At 44.1% G+C, this 13,136-nt stretch overlaps 1 long non-coding RNA gene across 4 annotated transcripts in view; it reads right to left on the bottom strand.

The window, feature by feature from the left end:
* LOC121669055 overlaps nt 1-8,626 on the bottom strand; it is a 23,277-nt gene extending 14,651 nt beyond the window's left edge. For 2 of the 4 annotated variants that reach the window (XR_006017593.1, XR_006017595.1), the window contains exon 1: nt 1-8,626. This exon is cut by the window's left edge. This is a non-coding gene — a long non-coding RNA (uncharacterized LOC121669055). The other 2 variants (XR_006017596.1, XR_006017594.1) reach the window with 2 other exon arrangements.
* Nucleotides 8,627-13,136: the final 4,510 nt, after the last annotated feature.

The raw sequence follows: 13,136 nt of genomic DNA, 5'->3' as shown, positions 1-13,136 counted from the left end.
GGTGTTAGAGGCTCTGTCTATCCCGGAGGGTTTAAAAAGGCGGTGTTTGAGGTTTCTCTCTGCCGGCGCTCTCGGGGGTTTCCTGCGGCCCGCGGAGCCCAGGCCGGGCCCTGTGGGGCACAGGCGGCCGGCAGGGGGCGCCCGCCGCACGGGGATGCCCCTCAGCCGCCCTCAGCGCCATGGCCGCGCCAGCCCCGCGCCGAGGGGACCGGACGGGCTGAGGGGCGGCCGCGTTCCCGAAAAACAGCGCTAGGGCCGAGGGTCTGGGGGGTCCCCATGCAGCCGTGAGACCACACGACGCGGGGTCATCACAGCCCCGAAGGTCGGGGTCATCACTGTGCCGAAATGCTGTCATGTACAGGGCAAATCTTGTGTCCCTCGCTGGGAGGCCATGGATGGATGGATGGATGGATGGACGGACTGAGCATGTTGTGTGCTCCCCAGAGAGAATTTTCTCTACTTTATTCAGTGCACTTGTCATGACAATGCCCCATCGCACTGTACCTTACTGGGACATGCTGCAGGATTAGGAACTGGAGGGCCAAGTCCCCTCCTGTGAGCAGCAGCAGCTTCACTCTTCATGGAGGAGAGTAGCTGTAAATCACAGAACCACTTACTTTGGAAAGAAGATCATCGTGTCCAACCGTTCCCCAGCACTTCCAAGGCCACCAATGAACCACATCCCCAAACGCCACATTCACACATCTCTTAAATCCCTCCACGGATGGTGACTCCACTGTGTCCCTGGGCAGCCTGTTCCAGTGCTTGACAGCCTTTTTGGCAAAGAAATTTTTGCTAATATCCTCTGGTGCAACTTGAGGCCATTTCCTCTTGTCCCATCACTTGTTAATTTGGAGAAGCAGTGATGTTAGTGAAGTTTCAATCTACCATGAGTTATCCTAAATTAAGGAAAACAAGGAAAGCAGCCCACAGTATAAAACACAGCTGAGTGTAAACTTTTCTGGAAATCAGCTGAAGGTGCCCATGACTTCAGTGGAAGGTCTCAGAAACAGGGAAGGAGAAGAAGCAACGAACAGGCACGTTCTGGTTTAATAACTCTGTAAGATTGGTCCTTTGTGGTAATATAAATTAGGACTTTGTCATTTAAAGAATCTTTTCAGGCATAATTAAGATACAAAATGAGAATAGACCACAGCAATAAAAGTTGCCTTATCTGATCAAAAGCACGCACTTAATGGCAAAAAAATTAATATTATGTCATAGTTTTTTAATGTCTTTTCAGTCGCCTGTCCTTAATCTACTCTTCTTTCATTATATGCAAAGCACTTACAATTATTTTGAATAAAATCAAAAAGGAAAAAAAAATCTAAAAATCCAAATGCACTTGCTAATTAAATAGCAATGCCCTTACTTCCATTCAGGCAATCTCGATAAATTACAGTCTTCCCATACTAATTAACTTCAAGTTTAATGGATTTCTCTCACCACTGCAAGCTATGTAACAAAACACAACATGCTCAACTTTACAAAAACAAGTCAATATTGAAACTGCTTGCTTGATTCTGCTTCAGCAGAGTGCTCAAACACGTGTGAGAACAAACACAGGAGGAACAGCTCCTTGCTGGTGGTGCAGCGAACTCCTGCACCTGCAGAGCTCATGTCTCGTGCAAAAAAGGGCTTTTTAGCCACTTCCCCACCCTCAATGAATTCACTTGCATTTGCAAGTTAGAGTGGGTTTTTTGTATTTAGTCAGACCATTAAAGTAAGGTATTTCTGTTACTGAATGATCCGCTTATTGGGAAGTTGATCAAGGTTATCAGAAAGTAAGTTTGAGTTAAAACGTTGTGAGAAAACACAAGAACAGTCACCCAAGATGGTATCAGAAAATGAATGCCAGCCCCTGATCCTGGGGAAGAGAGATGGGTCAGTATAGTCTTCCCAAGCCACCAGGAACACACTTGGAGGGAAACAGCTTGAGTTTTGAATCTGAAATTACTCCAGGAAGCTCTACTTGTGGAACTTTGAGTTCTTTGAGTGATTTTTTTTTCCCTCTAACAGCAGTAGGGTATTAATGCTCTACCCTGTCAAAAAACTACAAGATTCCACTTACGGATAAAATTATTCATACTCAGTAAATTAGAGTTTCATATCACAGGTCCATCTCCACAGAAGGAGTGAGGCATCCATTTCCCATAGATACCTCAGCTAGGACCTGCATTCCGAAGGATCCCCAAGACCAATCCAGACCACACAGCCTGGATGGGGAAGGGGGGAAATTTCACAGCAAGTGGATTTGCAAACAGCCATTATTTTATTCCAGTACTGTTATCTTTTCTATTCTGTTCTTTCCTTCTTTTTGGCTTGGTAATAATTAGTGGGGAAAACCTGCTTGTAGACAGGAAGATACCGTATAATTAAAGGTAAAGTATTCTATTTAATTCTGTACGAACAACATCAATTTTCCTAATACAGTGTGTGAAATGTGAAAAATCAGGTAAGCAGTGCATACATTTTTTATGAACATGAGGACCCTGAACTATTACTAATGAAGTACAGAAAGAAAAGACAGGACTCTCAGTAGGAAAATACCATCCATTAAATCTCTCCCTGGGGATCAAATGACACAATTGAAAGACATTAACTACCTCCTACATTTCAATTGGTTACCAGCAGGATGCCTATTTGTAGAGATTTGTGCTGCCTGTACTCTGTTAGTGTAAGATGCCACATTAATATTTTCTGACCTTTGCAGTAGATATTGCCCTTTTTTTTCACAGACCAGCAGCCTGATTTTACCTTTTAAAACCGTTGATCCTGTTAAAGAATGAGCACAAGAGCAATTCTGTGAGTATGTAGGGGCCTGCTGTAGCCAATAGACCTGCTGAACATGTTCTGAATGTTTTCTGATACGTTACCCTTTACAACAAGACTTCCAGGGTTCTTTTTGTAAAAGTGTACCTGCCTTTTACTAAATGCCTATAACCAAAGATCAAAAGGCTTTTGAAATATTTCCCCTAAGAAAAGCGAAAAATAAGAACTTAGAAATTCATTCATTTCAGAATGGATTAATCAAAGGCAGCTCTTTGATCAGTAAAGGAAGTCCTCAGTTCCAAAACAATGAGCACTTTAATAGGGAACGATTACACCTCTCTGGGTGTGTTGTCCTTGAGGCATGTGTTGGGCTCTCATGGCTGTCACCACCAGGACACCAAGGCAAGTCTACTTTTCGTTATTGTACCACCTGAAAACACAACACCTCCTTCCCATGCCTCCATGTCTGTTGCCTCCATTTAGCTTCACAGTATGTGGCAATGTTTCAATTAGAGCTCCCTGTGGTTTTATTTACACATATATATGTGTGTGTTTGTGTGTATAGATACACACGTACAGGCGTATACATGTATTCCTGCAATATCTACTGCCATTCAAACGAGAAATGCGCAGTGATTTCTTCCTGCAGTGGATTTTATGTGACTCCTATAAAAAAATAAAAACAAAACTGTAGTCACAAATAGCAGAGATTAAACAGCAATGTAAAGGTCTGAGAGGAGGGATTACAGATCCCACATCCGCAGATGTTTGCAGCTGCTGACAGTCCTGTGATTTAAGGAGCTGTTCTCCCATGTCATTGCAGGACAGGCAAACGTCTGCCACAAATAGTCATCAACAGATTCTACCCTTAGAGCTTATTTTTGATCAAATGGAGCCTGTTCAATACTTGCCAGGCCCATTGCAGAGGTGGTCACTGTTCGGTGACAGGTGAACTGAAACTGTCCTCCAGAGTCCAGAACTTTTCAGGACGTAAGGGATGCTTAACAGCCACACTAAGCCATCAGGAATTCACCCCTTGCATGCTGCTCATTAGGAGTTACTCCAAGATGATGAATTGCCAATGACTTTGGGGAGGGTCACAGGGGCAATAGGAAAGCAGTGGATATGTGGTTGTTACTAAAAAAAAAAAAAAAAAAAAAAGAAACAGAATTCTGCAGTATAAGGACATTACAAAAGGACTTTCTGTCCAGAAGGAGATGTAAGAAGGCATTGCATCCTTCAGGGAAATATCAAAATGAAGCTAAAAGCATTAGAAGTATGAGGCAATTCTACAACTTCGGAATTTTCTGGGTAACATCTGTGCTTCTGTAGAACATTCACACTCCTGAGAGTCAGGGAGGAAGACAACGATAATCAAGGCCTGTGTACAACATAACAGGGAGTTTTCAGAACAGGTGGGTGGGTGCCATCATTCACTGACAGTGACACAGCAACCTAATCACCCTCTGGAAGTGACAAAGCCAGTGCACAGGGAGAGCGGCGTGAATTCACAGCTCATCTGCTCCTCGGCACTCGTTTTTCAGGTAGATGCTCCTCCATGCAAGGTGCTGCTGGCACCTGTCCCTGCACTGGATCAGCCACACTGAGCAGCCCATGGGAGCATTCCCTAGTTCACATCAGCAATCCCCTGGGACAATCTCACACCCACTGCACGGCCAGTTTGTGCCAGGTCTGCTAATGTTGCCTGACCAAAGGTGTCCGTGCTTGGGCAAACCCCTTCTTCCAGCAAAGAGAAAGGGGCAGCAGCCTCTGGCACAGGACCACTGAGGAACACCTGCATCTGTAGCATCTGTCTGTTCGGCTTAACCTGCAGAGGGGTGGGCATCTGTCCAGGGCCTCTCTGCACCTTCTGAGTGAAGTCAGCTGCTTCACACAGAGGAATTCAGGGCGTTAGCCTATGTGGTCTCAGTTCACACCCTGGTTTACTTGCTACTAATTTTTTACATGAGCTCTGAGTCAACTTTTCTGTTTCCTTCCTTCTCTCCCTAGAACAGCAAATCTGCTATCAGTAATTCAGGCAATAGAGTGTCTCCTGGATACAAGGAACATACAGATGTCCCCCTGCAAACCCCAGATGAGTGGCTACTATTCTGCTGTTTATTACAGTAACACATTCCAGCGTTTGAGCCAGCAGAGATAATTGAAAGAAAACCGAGCTGAGCAGGCCTGTCAGACTCAGTCAATAAATGTACAGCAGGTTTGTCATTTTACAGAGCTGCATCTGCTGTTACATCACAGACTCTTTGGGAGAGTTGAAATACCAAATCCTGGGCTAATATATGTAGGTCTGACTCCCCTGTGGTCAGCTCTGGTTTACGTCACCTGCGAGTCTAAAAAATGTTCAATCCCAAAATGTTAAACTCTCAGAGGATCACACAGGGTAATTCAGGTTGGAGGGCAGCCCAGGAAATCTCCATGTGCAACCTGCTGCTCAAAGCAGTGCCAGCCTGAGGTCAGACCAGGTGGCTCAGAGCTTTGTCCAGTCAGGTCCCAAAAGCTTCCAAAAATGGAAACTTCACAGCCCTTCTGGCAGCCTGCTCCACTGCTTGAGAGTCATTCTAGGGGAAACAGTTTTCCTTACACTCACTATGAATCTTTCTTGTACAGTTTATGTCTGCTGTCTCTGATCCTTCCACCACTTTCAGCGAAGAGTCTGGCTCTACCTTTTGGAGCCTTTACTGTTACAGGGCTTTTTCTTCCCAGATGAAGAGTTTGTATTGATCCTTATTGAATTTCGTACGGCTCCTGCTGGCCTTTCAAGGTCCCTCTGAATGGCTGGTCTGCCCTCAAGCTACAGACAGACAGCACCTGGAAATTGGTGTCACCTGAAAACTTGACAAAAGGATGCTCCATCCCCTCCTCCAGGTCACCGGTAAAGGTCACAAACAGGACAGGTCCAAGAACAGAAGCTGGAATACTGCACTCGTTATATGTCTATGAGTGTGCCTGGGATCAATGAGCTAAACCCTCTGGTTGAGTTCTTTGTCCATCAAAAATGCAATGTCCCACACTAGACAGAGCACTATCTAGGAGACTGATGAAAGCCTTGCTGATGTCCAGGTAAATGACAAGGAGGTTCCTCACCCACCCACAAATCCTGTTGGTTCATCACTGAAGGCAGCCCTGTTTCCTCAATCTGTGCTGACTGCTCCTGACCACCTTCTCCTCCTTGTGTCCACAAGTGTGTCCCAGGAAGAACAGTTACAGACTGTGGAAAATACACATATCACTGGAAATTCCCATTCAACACCAGCTGTGGGTTGGCTGGTGCCAGAGAGAGCCCTCTGCTAGCTGAGCAGGACCTACCCGCTAATACAGCCTGGCCATAAGGTGTGATGGAACACTTCCATCAGAGAATCAGACTTGGAAAGAGTTTATAATTAACCCATAAAACTTAGTATACTGTTTTAGGCAATGAATGCATTTAATTAACTGCTTCAAGAAGAGACATACAAAATCTTTTTTTTGAAATCTTCTTTCTACCCTAGAAATTGCTGTTTCTTATACAACATCCCAAATTTTGATGTATACCGTGGCTGGTTCATAGTGCTGTATAATTTTTAAAACAGATGGGGCTTGTTTAGTTCCAAAGCTCTTGAGTATGCTGGTTTTAAATACAAATCTGGAAAATTTCCACCTAATTTGTGCTGCAAATTTAGCCTGATTTCACAGCAGCTGGATATGTTCCTCTAATTCATGTACTCTCTGAACACGGCCTGTACCTGCATATGCACATTGATCTTCAAGACAGATACAGAACCATGGAATGCAAATGTTTTCTCAGTGTACATGTGGGACAACATTACTACCTTCATGAGATTTTACTTGGGATTTTAAGGCAGGCATAGCATTAAGGATTCATATTCACTTCTTTATCTATGCAGCACATGGCACACTTGTGAAACTGTTGTAGAATTTTCTGAGAATTTATTTTCTTATTTTAAACAAGACAATTTTTTACATTCCTTTAACATTGTAACCAAGTGCCTTTGTGCCATCTGTCAAATTACTCACATGGAGCCATAAAAACATTCTAAGATAATCTAATATACTTTTTATATTCTGGTGAGTGCCACAATTTAAAAAATGTCTAATTCAGATTTGACATGGCTACTAATCAGCACTCAATATCAGAGGACAAATAAGATTTTTTTTCTCTCCAATGATATACAACACTGCAACATTTCGAAAAATACAACATATGAGTTACCAACCCAGCACTGAATCTTACAAGTCATGAAGTCTGGGAGCATGACACTGCATTGTTCAGATGTGGGAGAGCCTGCAGAGCCAAAGCCACAACATTTGATGTATTTTTTAGCCTAGAAATGCTGGGGATATATGTGGCTATATATTTTTTTTAATTGCTTCCTTTCTCTTGAAAGGGAAGAAAGATTGTTAAGTTTTATTGTGGCACAGAGGGAATCACATCAGCTCTGAGAGGAAATAACACTGCAATCAAAGAGCCTTCAAGAGTGCATCAAGGATCCAGGAAAGTGCACTGAAACAACACCTCGCCTTTCCTCTGTGGATTCGTGGAGGATGAGCTCTGGTGCTCTGGAGGAATGAGAGACACCATGAGGGGAGGGAGGAAAACAAAGGTCCTCACATTCCAACACCTTGAATTCAGTTTGCCTGAGAACCCTCAAAACATTGTGAAAGCTGAAGTACTGATAGCTACCGTTGGCATTATCATCCTCTCTCTAATATGTGAATACAGCATTTAATGTCACAGCCTGAAAGACAGCTGTCACATAGACAATCTGACAAGAACACAAAACAAAAAAGGGGCTCTGTTTTAGTGGATTAAGAGGAAAATGCACATAATAAATAATTTCTATCTTTTATCACAAAATTGTGTCGATAGTGCCTAGACATTTTCAGAAGCCCAGAGAGCAGGTAAGGCCATGGGCAGTCCTGAAAGCCAACAAAGCAGGAGAGGTCCTGCCAGAAGCAACCCTACTTCTGCTTTGAAAAGTTGTCCTTCTACTTTCCTGCTTATCAAGATGGTTTTTATGAAATAAACAACCCAGAACTGCAGAATTTCACTTATTTTGGATGCACCTTTGCCATTCTGTGTCCTTTTTGGGACTTTTATAACATGTTATTAAAAATATTTGTCAGCGTACCATGCTAGCTGTGCATTCTCAGGTATTTGGAAGCACTGGATATCTGTCAGTGACTCAGGGCAAGCAGCAAAGTTGCTCTTAGAATACAAAGCTCTACAGACACACAGTAAACATATATGTGCATCCAAACATATGATAAGGAGCATGTTCCACCTGTCTCTGACTACTCCATAAGCACTGCAGATGAACTCACCTACTGTCTGTCCTAATATTCAAAAGAACACAGATTTTTCAGCAATACCATAAATAATACAGACCTCTAAGCAAGAATATGAATTTCCAGTTTTCTGTACACTCTGTGCAAGGTCTCCATTAACAGCATCTCAGGTGCCACTCCCTTGTCCCTGGAAAACTCAGCTATGCTCCTACCTCAGAAACTTGTGGGAGGGATAGATCCAGACACTGCAGATGGAAGTGGCAGCTAAGTAAAGCACTTCCAAACCTACCTCGCTGCACAGGAAACTCCTGCATAGACAATCCTTAGTCATCATTGTTTAAACCCAAGTTAAGGATTTTCATACACTTCCCCCTCGCTCCTTCATATGTACTTTCCTTCAAAGCCCCAGACAATATTCACAGATGTGACATATAGTCACACAATTATAGTCACACAATTTCTAAATAGTCTAAATTACATTTCAGACAAAGTCAGATTTTTCAGAACTCACAGTGATGTCAAAGAACTCCAAGGACAGGAGACTGGAGGTCAGTAAGGTAAACCAGGGATGGGAAAGAGGATAAAGCGGGTATTTTGAACAGTGAGCTGAAGGGCTGGTGCAGGAACCACAGCAGCTTGAGAGGCACATGAGTCAACAAGTACTGGTCCCTAACCCCAGTGCCTTTATCTGTCATCTCATGGGAGCCAGGTACTTCAACATGTTGCCTCCCCAAGGGCAAGATTCTGCGATGAGCTGGATCAGCAGCATATTGACTTTTGATTGGAAACATCTCCCATTTGTACCAGGTTTCTGCTAAAACACTTAGTGTCCAATTTGCAAAAATATATGTGCATACTTAAAGACTGTCTTTGACAGGCTGCCAGCTCTTGTGCTGCGGAATGCAATCCAGAAATCCAGAGTTTCTAGGCTCCATGTGGCTTGCTTGCTTACTCGCTCTCTCTCTCTCTCTCATGAAAAAGAGTATTTCTCTTCAGAATCGAAGGTTCCTACTGAAACTGGATCTGTTATGGAAACCTGCCACGTCTCCTAAGGGTGCTGCCTTGTGGAGAGCCACAGCCTAGATCTGTATGTGACCGGGTCACAGCCTGCAGGCATATGTGCACCACATCCAAGGGGTGTGGATGTTGCTGCCCTGGAGGAGGGCCCTGCCTGTTTCTCAGTCCATGTAAAAGCACTGAGCCCTGGGGCTCTGTGTGCCGATGGATGTGCCTGTGCTATTTGAGCTCCTAGAGAAATCCCAGCAGTTCAAACACAGTAGTGTGTTTTGTCTTTGTGTTAGGGTGCTGACACTGGGCTGGGGTATGGTAAGAAGTCTTGCCCTAGACAGGATATGAAATAAGCCAGATGAACATTGAGTAAATAGGAACAGGTTGCAAAGCCCTCCCTCATTTCTTATTAAGAGGCCTTGCACACTCCATACTTTAAACAAAGGTGAGATTTTCCATTGTTTGAAACCAGTCATTAAGATGCTCCTCCACCCTAAATCTCTGCCTATTACTAATCATCACAAACTTCTCTTTTCAGGCTTGAAATGGCATGAGTTCTGTGTGCCTTTGCACTCCTGTGCTCCAGGGAGTACCTGAGAAGTGTGTCCTCACAGGGGTTTCAGCCCAGGTTTGAAGACCCTATGACATTCAAATGGATGAGAGAGGCTTCAGAGAAGTGTCTGAACTTCGGGCTACTCCTCTGAACTTCACTCAGATGTCAGCCCCTAAGGAGTCCAGCCATCATTTTTTGAACCTTATTAACTAGAGCTTAAGGGAAATAGCTATAGATTTTATTCAGCAGGGACATTCTGCCATGTGGAGCAATGCTCTCTGCATTCATTTCCTTTTTTTGCAATATTTCAGTATTGCACATTATTTAGGCATCAGACCTGAACACAAATAATTGTACAATAAAAAGCAGTGACTCAACAGGTTATTGCCACAATAACTCCTACACCCCCACTGTGTGCAGACCTAGTTTGGTTGCTTACCCTGGAGATGAAGGTAGTCCCATTCCTAATCACTGAGAGCCATTTATCAGCCCCAAGGCAGAAGTGCATATCACTCAGTCAGTGTTACTGGGACCGTGAGGCACGCTCCAAACTGAAGGAGAGAGGGAAACCTCTGCTTACAACCATTAGCAAATCATTCATACACCTCTCTCTAATGTTGCTTCTCTCATTCTTTGGTTTGCAATGAGATGCAGAGCTTAGGCAGGGAAGGTAGACCAGGTGGAAGCACTTCCATCCCCTCATACTCTTTTCTGTTTTCTCCTTTGGTGCCCTCTTTCATTTGACATTGCACCCCACAGACAGAGGGATGGGATAATTTCCTAGTCTTCCTTACTAATTTCTGACAGATTCATGAAACTAAACAGGAGAAAAAGAAGAAGGAAACCATGGACCCGTTGATATAAACACACATTACACCCGCAAGTTTGCCACAATACAGGTGGGAGAACACAGACCCAGAACTCTACGATGAGAGTATGCTTGTAAAATGTTGCAGAATTACAGAGCCTCACAACCCCCCCAGATTCACACAACATGATGGAAAGTCCCCTATCTCTGCATTACAGCTTCAGCCACAGACTGGAAAAGACAGCTGTAAGACTAGGAAATAACCTAACAGCTTTTCAGTGGAGTACAGGCACCTCACTGTCCTCTTCTGTTACAGTATCAAAGTCTCTGCAGTTTACCTTTAAAGACAAAGAAAAAAAACGAACAGTGAGGGAAGGTGGCCAAAAGGCACAGCAAGCGTATGTGGTGCAGCAATTCTCCCTCGCTCCCTCTCTTTCCAGACACCTCAAAGGCCCCTCCAAGCCCCATGGAATTACAGAGCCATGTAGAGGAGCAGGACTGATGGCACCATGTGCACAGGTAGCCCTGGCACTGCTGGAATCACCCTGCACACAGTCGTTCCTGTTCATTTGACTTTTTAGAGCTTGTGACTCTCCTTACAGGAACTCATTACAGCTCAGTGCAACAGCAGCCGCTCTCCCTGTCACATCTCATCGCACGCCAGAGGAGGCTGTCCTTTCATCTCTCTGTTTTTTTAAGCTAAGCTTTAGCACATCAGGGGGAACATCTTTGAAATCCTTACTGATTCCCACTGGAAATGGTGCCAAGCAAAAGAATCATTTCCCACAGACATTTTCTTTCCCCAGGGCCACAGGCAGGCTCAGCACAACTCTGTCTGCGGTGTCATCTAGAAACAAAACAAGCCCAAACCCAGCTTGCCCTCTCTTCCAACAACATTTTCTGGGTCTATCTGGAGCCAGAAAACTCTCCCACCCCAACCCAGCTGAAAGCATGGTGGTGGCAGAGGGCAGCAGCAGACAAGCTCCCAAGACAGCTCTGACAGCTTTTTGAAGCTCATTTAGCATCAGCTTGGGCATTTTAGCCCAAATTCTGTGCCAGAGCCAGGCAGGAGAGGTTCATAGTTTGGTGCTTTGCACTGGAGCATCCCTGAAGTGTGGGGACAAATGGTGCCCCCAGACACGAGTGCAGCTCTGGGCACTGCTCCTGCCTGGGACACAGCAGACTCCGGGGCTGGAGCAAGGCTTCCCCACGCCCACCGCCTTGGTACTTTTTGTTTTGAAGTGGCATTGGGAAGAAATATTTAGCTGCAGTGAGGAACCTTGTCTCATTATCTGTGTGGCCCTTTTCATGAATTATAAAGAGCTCCTGCTGCTTGCTAAGCATGTTCCAGATGCCACGCCACAGGCAGAGTTTTTGGGGGTTTTTAAGTGAAAGATATATTTTTCCAGAGGTTTGCTGTAAATTATAGGATGAGCTTTATCCACTGTGGGCCAGGTACTCCTGCCAGCATGGAAACACTTGTACAACACTCCTGCCAAGCATGTGTTACAGGATTTGTTTTAGGGAATACATGATCATGCTCTCTATCACATCTACATAGCCTCGTAGTGATTTTTTTTGTTTTTACACAATCTTTAATTTCTTCTCAAAACACCCCTGTGAGACAAGATATGTTTTTTATTCCCTTTTTTTCCAAAGAGAAACTTTTAAGATTTTTATGGATCACAAAAAGATTTAGGTACTTAAGCAGAAAGTGGAACCCTAAATCCCACTGAAATGAATCAGAGATAAGCCCTCAATAGGACTGAAATGCTTTAATACTTCACTAAATTTCTGCCTAACTGCTTTGCCCAAGGTCATGAAAGACTTCTGGAAAAACAGCTCCCAACCCCACAACTTGCCCAGTAATTACTCTCCCTCTGAAAGGTGAAAATTTAGCAATTTTGCAAAGTCATTTGGGAAAACAAGACACACCTGCTGTGATAGCTAAACCTCGATGGGCAGAAGGGACCTTTGCCTGAACACAAGGTATCAATGCAACTATTCTGCTTCCCAGCTTGTTTGGAAGTAGCCTGGAAATCTCAGCACAGGAGTGCATTTTGTCTGGCCAACATCACCTAGAGCAGAGTCTTGAGTCAAAATCCCAGGAGTTCCACCCAGTTCCTTAACCACAAGGCCAGTTCTCCTCACATCACCCCTCTCCCATCTGGGGGGTGAGGATGAATGAACAGTGCTTTTTCAAACACCACAGAGAGTGCTTGATGTGGTGGGGCCTGAATTGACTCTTTCAAAGTCCCTGAACCTCTTCCATCCTCATAGAAAAACAAAAATCTTCAGATTTTTTGTTTTAAATTCAGATCTAGTTACTGCTGAGCTCTGGAAGCAGCATGCACACACAGAAAGCTTTATGCCTCCCTGACTGGTGTCAGGCAGAACATAAATTATTTATGAAAGCACTCCATGCAATATTTTATTTTGGATTTAAAGGGGCAGGAGTGATGGGAAGGATTGTTAAAATGCATTCAAACCTGAGTCTTAGTTTTGTTCAGGAACCACTCCCTGCTAAGACTGGTTGAACAGAAGACTAAATATTATCTCATCTGTATTTACGTGAATAATCCCATTCAATTCAGTGGAGTTGCTCCTAATTGCCACAGATTTATAGGGGATAAGATTCAGGATTTGCCAAAAAATGTCTCTGGTGCCAGTGCTTTGGGGCTGAGTGGG

The sequence above is a fragment of the Corvus kubaryi genome, unplaced genomic scaffold (assembly GCF_017639235.1).
Source record: "Corvus kubaryi isolate FWS band 111438036 unplaced genomic scaffold, C.kubaryi_AGA036_p1.0 37387, whole genome shotgun sequence".
Classification (NCBI taxonomy): domain Eukaryota; kingdom Metazoa; phylum Chordata; class Aves; order Passeriformes; family Corvidae; genus Corvus; species Corvus kubaryi.
Note: the sequence above shows the minus strand (reverse complement) of the source record. Positions and strands in the feature narration are given on the sequence as shown.